Source organism: Syngnathus scovelli, chromosome 8 (assembly GCF_024217435.2).
Source record: "Syngnathus scovelli strain Florida chromosome 8, RoL_Ssco_1.2, whole genome shotgun sequence".
In the NCBI taxonomy this organism is placed as follows: Eukaryota; Metazoa; Chordata; class Actinopteri; order Syngnathiformes; family Syngnathidae; genus Syngnathus; species Syngnathus scovelli.
The window spans coordinates 5,417,354-5,430,877 of NC_090854.1; the positions used below are offsets into that span (position 1 = coordinate 5,417,354).

Sequence of the window (13,524 nt, forward strand, 5' to 3'; positions counted from 1 at the left end):
ATGTTAATAACATTGGGGGGCGCAAAATGTTTTCTTCTCCCTAGGGGGGGCATCACAGAAAATTATTGAGAAGCACTGCATTAGGGAAACAATGCAACCACCTGGGAGCAGTCTGAATTCTTGAAACCTTTGCAATAAAACATAAGTAAAATAAAAAAATGTCCCCTCTGTTCGTTTTTTTTAATTAAAAAAATTGAAAGATTCAGATTCATAAAATCCAGAAATTCCTGTCAGCTTCATATGCTGATTCTCTACTATTGATCTATGGTATATGTATTTTAGTATTGCGAATTCAAGGGGTTAACTGGAATGCTGCTTAAGTATTTCCTGGCAAAACAGCAAAAAACAGAAAACATTGAGCTACTGTACTGTCAAATTTTAATGGGATGCTCATCAGTCAGTAATTAATTACAGTGTATATCATTGATGATTTCGTCATTTATTTGTTGATAAAAGCTGTGTGGTTGTACAATTAGTCTGACATCTCTGGCTATGGACTTGTGTCTCATGTCTTGATTTGTCTCCACATAGGCTTCTGAAAGCAGGAAACACTGGACTGGGCGTGGATCCTTGTAGTGGGGATGGACCAGCCATTTGTATTCTTTTTCCCAGAGACTGCTATATTTACATCTATTGTTTAGGACAAGGATCAACCCTGTGACTCTTTGTGTGTGTGTGTGTGTGTGTGTGTGTGTGTGTGTGTGTGTGTGTGTGTGCGCGCGCGCGCGAGAGTGAGTGCGTGCGTGCGTGTGTGTTTGTATGTGTGTGTGTGTGTGCGCGTGTGTGTGTGTTTGTGCGTGTGCGCATGTGTGTGCGCATGTGTGTGCGCATGTGTGTGCGCGTGCGCGTGTGGAGTGGATGGATGGATGGATGGATGGATATTATGGAATGTGTTGTACAGTGATCCCTTGATTTTCGCGGGAGATGGGTTCCAGAACCACCTGCAAAAAGTGAACACCCGCGAAGTTGAAACGGTATACATATATACTATTTAAAGGTTTTAGCACATTGTATTGAAATTTCCAATACGTAGTGTTTCTAGATGGCGGCTAGGGGCCATGGGTGTAATACAAGAAGGGTGGTTCTTCTTGCCAAGCAATGCAATCTGCTAACCTTCCAAATTACCACACTATTCTAACCTGGGGGGACATCATGCATAACGAAACCAGCGTGAGTCGGTTGTGCATGAATCTCCTGTTGCATTGTGGTCCAATACACAATATTCAAGCTTTTTAAACCCTACCCAATACTTTTACGCTACATAAACCTCTCTCATTCCTTGAATAACTATTCCCATACTGTTCTGTGGATGTACTGTACACTAAATGAAAGAACACGTGATATTGTCACATGTCCGACTCCTTCTGCACCGGTCGGTGCGTCTTCCGTCGGGCGTGGCCGGCTGCGGCCTCCTGCGTTTGAACTCAGTCAAGTCCGCAGTGACACATATTCGATCAGGGCATTGCCGCTGTCCCGAGTCCTGGACTGCAATGATTTTTCCCTACGTGCGCGGCAGCCAGCTGCGCATCCCATGCTTTTTCTCAGTGAAGTACATTGCTCAGAGGCACACCACGCTCTATGAGCGTTCATTGCCCCTGTCTCGGCTCTTTCTGTGTGACGGTGCATTTTTCCTTCGTGCGTGGCAGTCACGTCTCCGCTCTGATGCGCCCCAAGGTCTAGCGCAGAGGGCGCGCATCGCCAATACGGAACTGCGCAGGCTAGTCGACGCTGATCGCCACCACCTGTCCCATTTGACAGTCAGTCCTCGTCGTTTAGTCTGCATTGACACAAGCACGCCTGCCACCTGATGCCCGTTTGCCTGATCCGCTGTGTAGCGGTACACCTGGCTGGTTGTCTGCCTTCACACACGCACGCGTACCACCTGATTCCGTTCTCCTGTCACTTATGAACCTGTGAAGTGGTGCATTCGCCAAAGGTAAAGCACAAACTAGTAAGTTTTTTTTTCACGCACATTTGTAACTTGTCCCTTAAAACTGGCATTTTGGCATCAATTAAAGTTATTCCAAATTATATAACTGGAGCTATACATCAATTCAATTTTTTTAGACCAATATCATTGACCTAAAAAAATCTAGAAAAACTGTTTTCACAAAGACGAGACAAGTTTACTGCTAAGCACCATATTTTAAGCAAAAAAATAATAAAAATATCGTTTTAGAGAAAAACAGATCCAAGTCTATGGCAGTAATGGAACTGGTTGAAGAAATTGTTACCAACATAGACAGAAAAGTCGGCAACTTTATAGGTAAAACAAAGCTTTCAAATCCATCCATCCATTTTCAACACCGCTTATCCTGTCCAGGGGCACAAGATTGCTGGAGCCTATGCTCGCTGACATTAGACAAAAGGAATATGTCACCCTGACTGGTGGCCAGCCAGTCGCAAAACACATAGGGAGGAACAACCAATTTTTTGTTTTTGTTCACATTTATATTATCCATCCATCCATCCATCCATCCATCCATCCATCCATCCATCCATCCATCCATCCATCCATTCATCCATCCATCCATCCATCCATCCATCCATCCATCCATCCATCCATCCATCTTCTTCCGCTTATCCGGGGTCGGGTCGCGGGGGCAGCAGCTTTAGGAGGGACTCCCAGACTTCCCTCTCCCCAGGCACTTCGTCCAGCTCATCCCGGGGGATGCCAAGGCATTCCCAGGCCAGCTGAGAGACATAGTCTCTCCAGCGCGTCCTGGGTCGTCCCCGGGGTCTCCTACCGATGGGACATGCCCGAAACACCTCCCCAGGGAGGCGTCCAGGAGGCATCCTGATAAGATGCCCGAGCCACCTCATCTGGCTCCTCTCAACGTGGAGGAGGAGCGACTCTACTCCGAGTCTCTCCCGGATGACCGAGCTTCTCACCCTATCTCTAAGGGAGAGCCCGGACATCCTGCGGAGAAAACTCATTTCGGCCGCTTGTATCCGAGATCTTGTTCTTTCGGTCACGACCCATAGCTCGTGACCATAGGTGAGGGTAGGAGCGTAAATCGACCGGTAAATTGAGAGCTTTGCCTTTTGGCTCAGCTCTCTCTTCACCACAACGGACCGGTACAGAGTCCGCATTACTGCGGACGCTGCACCGATCCGCCTGTCGATCTCACGCTCCATCCTCCCCTCACTCGTGAACAAGACTCCAAGAACTCCTCCACTTGGGGCAGGATCTCATCCCCGATCCGGAGAGGGCATTCCACCCTTTTCCGATCAAGGACCATGGACTTGGATTTGGAGGTGCTGACCCTCATCCCGACCGCTTCACACTCGGCTGCGAACTGTTCCAGCGAGAGCTGGAGATCACGGCCTGAAGAAGCCAACAGCACCACGTCATCTGCAAAAAGCAGAGACGCGATGCTGAGGTCCCCAAACCGCACCCCCTCAACGCCTCGGCTGCGCCTAGAAATTCTGTCCATAAAAATTATGAACAGAATCGGTGACAAAGGGCAGCCTTGGCGGAGTCCAACCCTCACTGGGAACAAATCCGACTTACTGCCGGAAATGCGGACCAGACTCTGGCATCGGTGATACAGGGACCGAACCGCCCTTATCAGTTGGCTCGGCACCCCGTACTCCCGAAGCACCCTCTACAGAACCTCCCGAGGGACACGGTCGAACGCCACAAAACACATGTGGACTGGTTGGGCGAACTCCCATGCACCCTCGAGGATCCTGCCGAGGGTGTAGAGCTGGTCCACTGTTCCACGGCCAGGGCGAAAGCCACACTGCTCCTCCTGAATCCGAGGTTCGACCTTCCGACGGACCCTCCTTTCCAGCACCCCTGAATAGACCTTACCAGGGAGGCTGAGGAGTGTGATTCCCCTGTAATTGGAACACACCCTCTGGTCCCCCTTCTTAAAGAGGGGAACCACCACCCCAGTCTGCCAATCCAGAGGCACTGTCCCCGATGTCCACGCAACGTTGTAGAGGCGTGTCAGCCATGACAGCCCCACAACATCCAGAGCCTTTAAGAACTCCGGGCGGATCTCATCCACCCCCGGGGCCTTGCCACCGAGGAGTTTTTTAACTACCTCAGTGACTTCGACCCCAGAGATTGGAGAATCCGCCTCAGAGTCTCCAGGCCCTGCTTCCTCAATGGAAGGCGTGTAGGTGGAATTGAGGAGGTCTTCAAAGTATTCTCGCCACCGACTCACGACGTCCCGAGTCGAGGTCAGCAGCACGCCATCCCCACTGTAAACAGTGTTGACGTTGCACTGCTTCCCCCTCCTGAGACGCCGGATGGTGGACCAGAATTTCCTCGAAGGCGTCCGGAAGTCATTCTCCATGGCCTCACCAAACTCCTCCCACGCCCGGGTTTTTGCCTCAGCAACCGCCAAAGCCACGTTCCGCTTGGCCATCCGGTACCTGTCAGCTGCCCCCGGAGTCCCGCAGGCCAAAACGGCCCGATAGGACTCCTTCTTCACCTTGACGGCATCCTTTACCGCCGGTGTCCACCAGCGGGTTCGGGGATTACCACCACGACAGGGACCAACGACCTTACGGCCACAGCTCTGGTCGGCCGCCTCAACAATGGAGGCGCGGAACATGGTCCACTCAGACTCAATGCCCCCCGCCTCCCCCGGGACGTGGGAAAAGCTCTGCCGGAGGTGGGAGTTGAAGCTCTTCCTGACAGGACATTCTGCCAGACGTTCCCAGCCGACCCTCACAGAGCGTTTGGGTCTGCCAGGTCGGACCGGCATCTTCCCCCACCATCGGAGCCAACCCACCACCAGGTGGTGATCAGTTGACAGCTCCGCCCCTCTCTTCACCCGAGTGTTCAAAACATGCGGCCGCAAATCCGACGACACGACTACAAAGTCGATCATCGAACTGCGGCCTAGGCTGTCCTGGTGCCAAGTGCACACATGGACACCCTTATGCTTGAACATGGTGTTCATTATTGAAAATCCGTGTCGAGCACAGAAGTCCAACAATAGAACACTGCTCGGGTTCAGATCGGGGGGGCCGTTCCTCCCAATCACGCCCTTCCAGGTCTCACTGTCATTGCCCACGTGAGCATTGAAGTCACCCAGTAGAACGATGGAGTCCCCAGAAGGAGTGCTCTCCAGCACTTCCTCCAGGGACCCCAAGAAGGGTGGGTACTCTGAGCTGCCGTTTGGTGCATAGACACAAACAACAGTCAGGACCCGTCCCCCCCACCCGAAGGCGGAGGGAGACTACCCTCTCGTTCACCGGGGTGAACCCCAATGTGCAGGCGCCCAGCCGGGGGGCAATAAGTATACCCACACCTGCTCGACGCCTCTCACCGTGGGCAACTCCAGAGTGGAAGAGAGTCCAGCCCCTCTCGAGAGGGCTTGTACCGGAACCCAAACTGTGCGTGGAGGCTAGTCCGACTATATCTAGTCGGAATTTTTCTGCCTCGCACACCAGCTCGGGCTCCTTTCCAGCCAGAGAGGTGACATTCCATGTCCCAAGAGCCAGCTTCTGCAGCCGGGGATCAGACCGCCAAGGTCCCTGCCTTTGGCTGCCGCCCAGCTCACATTGCACCCGACCCCTTCGGCCCCTCCCACAGGTGGTGAGCCCATATTATATTTATTTGAAATAGTTTACAAGCCACGGCTATACTTATGTTAATCAAAGCATCTTTTCTGTCTGCTTTTGCTTTAATATTCATTTTGTACATTAATAACCTCCCAATGTAATATTCTATCTGCCAAATATGATAGAAAACAAGGGGGTGGTACTGATAGATTTTGGCTTTCCGTGCGATGTGTTTATATGTTCAATGAATCAATGAATGAATGAATCAATCAATCAATCAATCAATCAATCAATCAATCATAATACTACCCGTGATTTTGGATGATTCTGGGGTACAAAAAAAGTGTTATCCTCCAAAAATGACAGTGCCGAGGTTATAATTGGTGTAGAGAAGTCATTTCTGCCATGTTGTCAGCCTATTTAATATAGGTGTTTGAAGAAACTTGGCTTATGTATGAAGGTAAAACCACACGAATAATCCAAAGCAACTTTTTAAAAAAGGCTTTCAAATTATTTGGTGTGAAAGCATTTTAAATACATATAACATATTTCAAAAACAAATTGGCAAGAGTCACAGTAGCTCAAGTTATCTCTATGCAGAGGCCAACCCCCGCCTGCAGCGATGAGGTGTCTTCAACAAGTTAACCCAGCCGTGAATAAACTTTGTCTCACAGACAGTTGGCAGGGCTTCCTACTGTTAAGTGAGTGCCCTATAGGGGTGCTCAGGGAGACTACTATTTAACCCTCTGTCTGTAAAATAGGTGATAAGGAAAACAGAAAAGGAAAACTTTAAGACCAGTAAACATTTAGACACTTGGGCACCAAATTAGAGATCTGTCCTTCCGGAACCCATATTGACTGTCAGCTAAAAGCTTGTCTTTTTTCAATGAAGTTGTCTCGCTTTTCTGTAAACAGTTTTTCAAGGACCTTGGAGAACTGAGAGAGTAGAGATACTGACTGGCCTGTAATTTGTGTAATGGTGTCGATCCCCACATTTATGTATATAAAGGTATAACTTTAGCTATTTTTATGTAATTTGGAAATTTACCAGATATAAAAGACATATTACATATGTGAGTAAATGGTTCTGCCCAAGAAATATAGATTTAGTGGTTTTCTCCCATTGAACAGCCTCCATTCCAATGGGTCTGTCTGGATCCTGTATCTTTCCTGCCAGCTCTGGTCCCATATTTACAAAGAATTTATTCAATCCATTTACCACCTCTTTTATATTGTGTATTGATTGGTCATTTTCAATATAATAATCAGGGTAGCTTGTGTTTTGTTTTTAGCTCCATTCCTAATAACACTGTTTAATACCTTCCACATCCCCTTCGTATTATTTTTACTACTATTGAATGTTTTATTCTAATATTCCTTCTTACATGTCCTCATAATGCTGGTTAATTTATTCTTGTATTTTTTTTTTTAATATTTAAATTCTGCCTCTGGTGCTCGTTTTTTTAAATTTTTTATTAATTGTTTATACAGCGTGTTTGTCAGGGTCCGGGTTGGTGTACCTCCTTTTTCCACAGGGAGCAACCGTGAGCAGAGTGGCAGAGGGCCCAGGTGCGGCTCATCAGGTTCGTTACAGGAGGGCTCTTAAGGAGCACGCTGTCAACCGCTCGTCGTCTGAGTGTCCTATCTGTTGTGATCACCTCCACGGTTGTGCCTCTAGCTCCTCGATACCCTCTTGCTCATCGACGCCACCTTTTCCTGATCCTCGGGTCTGCAGTAAGATCACAGCCACGTCGAATCCTCTGACCAAGTCTTGTATATTTTGCTCGCAGAATCCCTCCACGGCTCACCGCCAAGATCCACCCCGTCTGGCTGAACTCCACACGCTCAGCTGTTGCTGCTCCCACTCCTTGCCCCTGGCTCAGATCCTCCCGCTCTGCCTCCACCGCATCTCCTCCAATAAACTCTCTGCTTCCGGGTTGTTCTGACAGATCGTCGCTCTTCGGACACAAAGTATGGCAGCGGACCAAGAGGTATGTACGGCTTCGTGCACCAACTGCACCCTTCTCTTAGAGAGGTTGTCTCTGCTAGAGGGACGTGTCCGCCAGTTAGAGCAGAATAGTGCGATAACAGTAGTTGCGGCGGACACAGACGCGGGCTGTAGTCAGCCCGCTAGCCCGGTTAGCATTAGCCCCAAGCGGCTTGCTAATCGCGATGAGCCAGGTAAGACGCATAGCCGTCCAAAGTCATCTCGGTCTGATGGCCCTCGCACTTTGGTCATAGGCGACTCCATTACCCGCAACATTACGCTTAAAAATCCAGCCACGGTAATGTGTATTCCTGGGGGCAGAGCACCCGACATAGAAGCTAGTCTTAGGGAGCTGACTCGCAATAGGCCTAGTCAACAGCGTAGTTCCAACAACACTAGCTACTCGGACATAGTGATACACGTCGGCTCCAATGATGTTAGGATGAGACAGTCAGAGATCACAAAGAAAAACATAGCGAGGACTTGTGATCTTGCCAGAAAGATGAGTCGGCATCGAGTATTTGTCTCTGGCCCCCTGCCTGGGAGAGGCACTGATGAGAGGTTTAGTAGATTAGTCTCCCTTAATCGATGGATGGCTGGGTTCTGTAAAAAGCAGGGACTGTATTTTATAGATAACTGGTCCTCCTTCTGGGGCCGCCCCGACCTGCTGAGGAAGGACGGCCTTCACCCTAACCGTGAAGGCGCCTTCACTCTTTCTAGGAATATAGATTACTGTTTGAGCCACTCATGACAGGTCACTTTAGAGCAGGCCAGGGCACAGGTGATTAGACCACCTGTGAGGATGGGTTTGGAGTCTGTTAAGTTAAAGTTAACTAGCGCTAGGCTAGACTTTCAGCATACACATAGCTCCTCGTGTAGAATAGAGCGCGACAGTTTAAATAGTGCTGCAGTACACATAAACACACTTTCTACTGGGGTAGTAGACAAATCCAATCACTCCGTCCCGACCGGTCTTGCTGATGAAACGGTGCCTGTTTTAGATAACTTCACATGTGTAACAAATACTCATTAACAAATTCCCACGGTTGTTTCATCCCACCGCCCTAATAAACTTTTGAGAGGTGATATTAGGCCTAGAGAACACAATTTTACTCGCATCCCGTTTAAAAATCCTTCGATAGATGCGCACCCTGATCAACCAATTACACTTAAATTCGGTTTTATGAATATTAGATCACTTCATACGAAAGCAGTTCTCGTTAATGACCTTATCATGGAACATAATCTAAATGTTTTTGGTCTTTGCGAGACCTGGTTAAAACCTAATGAACTGCTGCCACTTAACGAGGCCTCGCCTCCAAATTTTGTGAGCTCGCATGTGGCTCGTCCTCGAAAAAAGGGTGGGGGTGTCGCCCTCATCTCAAATTCTGAGCTTAGATTTAGGCCTCGCTCAATTCACGTATTTAAAACATTTGAAGTTCTCATTGTGCGATCCACTGCGTTACCGTCATTCTATCTTGTTATTTACCGCCCACCCGGGGCTTACTCTGGCTTCCTGGATGAATTTTCAGAAGTTGTGGCTGATCTAGTGACAAATGCAGATAATATAGTTATCATGGGTGATTTCAACATCCACATGAATTCACCGTCGGAACCACTGACTTCGGCATTTCAAACTTTAATCGATACGTTTGGTTTTACGCAAGCTGTACAGGCAGAAACGCATAAGAATGGAAATACCTTAGATCTGGTATTATCCCGAGGACTAGCAACCTCAAATATAACAGTACTGCCATACACTACTGTTCTGTCTGATCATTTTTTAATAAAATTTGAAATTTTAGTTCCTTGTCAAAGACAAGAGAGCAATCAGAATTATAGCAGCCGTAATTTTAACTCCATGACTGCAACTGCGCTATCTGAGTTACTGTCGCCGGCAACCGCCATGTTTCCCGCGTACAGTGGCTCTATCGATAATCTTACAAATGAATTCAATGCGACATTATTAAAAGCCATCGACTCTGTGGCACCGCTACGTCTGAAAACTCGCCGTAGATGGCCAACTCCGTGGTTCACAGATGAAACGCGTACGTTTAAACAATTATGTAGAAAGCATGAGCGCAGATGGCGTTTAACCAAACTTGAGGTTTTCCATCAGGCATGGAAGGACAGCCTCCTGAAATATAAAGATGCGCTTATTTTAGCAAAAACTCGTTATTTTTCGCAAGTCATTAATCTTAATAAAAATAATCCTAAATACTTATTTGATACAGTGGCAAAGCTAACTCTGCGCCAGCCGACCCCCGATAGCTCCTTCCACTCAGCTGACGAGTTTATGAAATGTTTTGCTCAAAAGATTGAGTCCATTAGGGACGAGATCAAGAATACCATGCCAATCGCTCCGCCGGTTACTAGCGCTGGGGATCATGCAATAACCCTCTCAAATTTTAAAAGCGTGTCCCTTGAAATGCTTACAAAATTGGTTAGTACGGCTAAACAAACAACATGTTTACTCGACCCGCTTCCAGCCAAACTACTTAAAGAAATATTTCCAATTTTAGGACCGTCCATCTTAAATATAATCAATCTGTCTGTTTCCTCTGGGATAGTGCCAATGGCCTTTAAAACCGCTATTATTAAACCACTACTTAAGCGAGCAAATCTTGACCCGGACTGTCTCAGTAATTATAGGCCAGTTTCAAACCTCCCATTCATAGCAAAACTTCTCAAAAGTAGTAGCACAGCAGCTTATTGATTACATGGTCGATAATAATCGATATGACTCTTTTCAGTCTGGTTTTAGAGCCAATCATTCTACAGAGACAGCACTTGCTAAAGTGACTAATGATCTCCTCATAGCTATGGATTCAAATACGTCGTCTGTATTGTTACTACTTGATCTTAGTGCTGCCTTTGACACTGTAGACTTCGATATTTTATTAGGGCGTCTTAAAAGTTGTGTTGGTATCTCAGGGTCAGCACTAAGCTGGTTCAATTCCTATCTATCAGGCAGGATGCACCGAGTGGTCCATGGTAATACGTCCTCTGAGCTTTATAATGTTACTTGTGGTGTCCCACAGGGATCGGTACTCGGACCGATTTTATTTAATATTTATATGATTCCGCTTGGGGGCATAATACGTAAATATAATATTAGTTTTCAATGCTACGCGGATGACACCCAATTATATATGCCGTTATCGATGACAGATCCACAGGACTGCTGTAATCTCGAGGCGTGCCTTGCGGAGATTAAACAATGGATGTCTCTCAACTTCCTTCGTCTTAACCCGGATAAAACTGAGATGTTGATAATTGGTCCTACTCGTTATCAACATTTATTTAAGGAAACCACTAAAACTATAGATAACCCTACTATCACTCAGAGTGATACGGTAACTAATCTCGGGGTAATATTTGACCAAACGCTCTCCTTTCAAAAACACATTAAGAATATAACCAGGATTGCGTTTTTTCACCTTCGTAATATTGCTAAGATTCGTCCTATCCTCTCGACCGGGGATGCGGAAACTATTATACATGCGTTCGTCACGTCGCGCCTGGACTACTGTAATGTATTATTCTCTGGTCTTCCTAAATCCAGTATTAAAAGTCTACAGTTAGTGCAAAATGCCGCTGCGAGGCTGCTCTCACGGTCAAGAAAATTTGATCACATTACCCCAATATTAGCCGAATTACATTGGCTCCCGGTCCATTTAAGATGTGACTTCAAGGTTCTTCTACTAACCTATAAAGCACTGCATGGCTTAGCGCCTTCATATCTCGTCGACCTAGTCGTTCCTTATGTTCTGTCTCGTAACCTTCGTTCGCAAAACGCTAGTCTTTTAGTTATACCGAGGGCCAAGAAAATGTCTGCAGGGTCTAGAGCATTCTCTATTCGGGCTCCAGAGCTTTGGAATGCCCTACCAATGGATATTAGAACTACTACCTCAGTAGAAACATTTAAGACGCGTTTAAAGACACATTTCTATGAGATGGCCTTTAACTAACTTGTGATGGCCGATTTGGCCGGAGTTTGTTCTGTTCTCTCTGCCCACCTCCTCCCCGGCTGGGGAGGGGGTTAGGTGGCTCAAAAGCGGATAGCGGCTGGCTGGATTCTCGGGGACCAGTTCGGGATGGGGGAGCTGCGGCTCGGCCCCCTTGAGGACACTGCCAGGACAATCGAGGACACCTCCGACATCCATTTTTTTCATTGATTTTCATATTGTGTATTACTTGTGTACTCTCTGCATCCATTATAACCTGGTGATCCTGAAAGGGGGATCCTTCCATCTGTGGTCCCTTCTCAAGATTTCTCATTTTCCCCTGGTAGGGTTTTTTTGAGTTTTTCCTTGCCCTTTTGGGAGCTTATGATCAGGGGATGCTTTGAGAATAATTGTCAATTTTGGCTATGTGAAGCCCTTTGAGATTGTTTGTGATTTAGGGCTATATAAATAAACTTGACTTGACTTGACCACTCATTCTGAACTTCTGAGTTGGTTTCCTGCAAGTGGGTCAAATCAATCACCAAAATTATGACAGTGTTCTTTTTGCAGGTATTTTTAATCATTAAATGACCCATGGACTGTTTGCCTTTTTTTGTCCAACCCCGTATCTCTTAACAGGTTAGATTTTATCATGTAATGTTTCAAAGATATTTAGAAATCCACTGTATGCTAATTGTACTAAATTCATCTTGTTTTTCCTTTTTTTTAATCACTTCACTGGTTTCTTTTATATCAAACAAGTTGTTTTAGGTTCATTACCTGACATGTTTCGGCGGTTTCTTCTGCCTTCATCAGAGTGTCACAGATGTGATAGTGATGCGTCTTTATCAGCTGATGGATGAAGGCGTGGCTCACCTGTCAGATTTGACAGGTGAGTCCACTGTATGCTATTTCAATATCTCCTTCCTCCTAAACGATTTTCCAGTCCTGTTTCAACTATTCACTTTTAAAAGTTTGTATGTTTTCGTCCGATCTTATACGTTTGTATTTCAGTGTATTAGTGTCCTTGGGTTTCCAGTAGTTACAGTGAAAGACGATAAATACAGGCATATGGTCACTGATGTCATTATATAAAAGCCCACTTTTTGTATCGTTTTCCATACGGTTTGTAAATATGTTATCTATTAATGTGGCACAATGAGAAGTAATTCTACTAGGTTTGGTGATTTTGGGGTATAAATCCACACTGTATATATGAAATTTTCTGTCATTTTATCCTTTTTTGGATTTAATAAATCGATGTAAAAATCCCCACAGATAAACACAGTCTTCTGCAATGATCTAGGAAACATGTTTTCCATCCAGCTTTCATATATATCAATACTTGATGCTGGAGTTCTGGACACACAGCTCACAATTATATATTTTGTTCTTTCCATACAAATTTCCACTGTGATACAGTCCACCAGATTATCAACAGCTGATGTCATACTCTGCACCACGTTATACTTCAGTCCTTTGTCCACATATATTGCCACACCTCCTCCACTCTTATCTCTATTTATGTATATGATTTAGTTCATAACCCTCCATCTCAAAGTTCACACCTCTGTCAGTGCTGATCCATGTCTCTGAGATTGCTATGATGTTGAATGGGTTCTTGAACTGTTTCAGATATTCTTTAATGTTGTGGAAGTTGGCATATAAACTTCTACTGTTGAAGTGGATGATTGATATGTTATGCATGGAAAGTTATTTTGGAGAGTTGCATATACCCATCTGTATAAGAACTGCAGCTGTTTCCTATACTGAATTGATTGAACATTTATTGATCCTCAGGGGTGGGGAAATTTAGGCCCCAGCAGTATTCATATCACAGAGCGGGTATATAAAAGACACACAGATGGCATGAACGCAACTCAATAAGGCTCTTATAAGGCTGCCACACAACGGCACCACAGAGAAAGCCAGTACCTTATATTTTGGACTATAAGTCGCGTTTTTTTTCACAGTTTGGGTGGGGGGGGGGGGCAACTTATACTGAGGAGCGACTTGTACGTGAATTTTTCCACAAATTTAAAAAAAAAAAAAAAGTGAAACGACGAT

At 46.0% G+C, this 13,524-nt stretch overlaps 1 long non-coding RNA gene across 1 annotated transcript; it reads left to right on the forward strand.

The window, feature by feature from the left end:
- Positions 1 to 6,904: 6,904 nt before the first annotated feature.
- LOC137840532 (uncharacterized) lies at positions 6,905 to 12,740 on the forward strand. The gene is made up of 2 exons (XR_011087251.1): positions 6,905 to 7,188; positions 7,314 to 12,740. It is a non-coding gene; the product is annotated as an uncharacterized lncRNA (long non-coding RNA).
- The last annotated feature ends 784 nt before the right edge of the window (positions 12,741 to 13,524 follow it).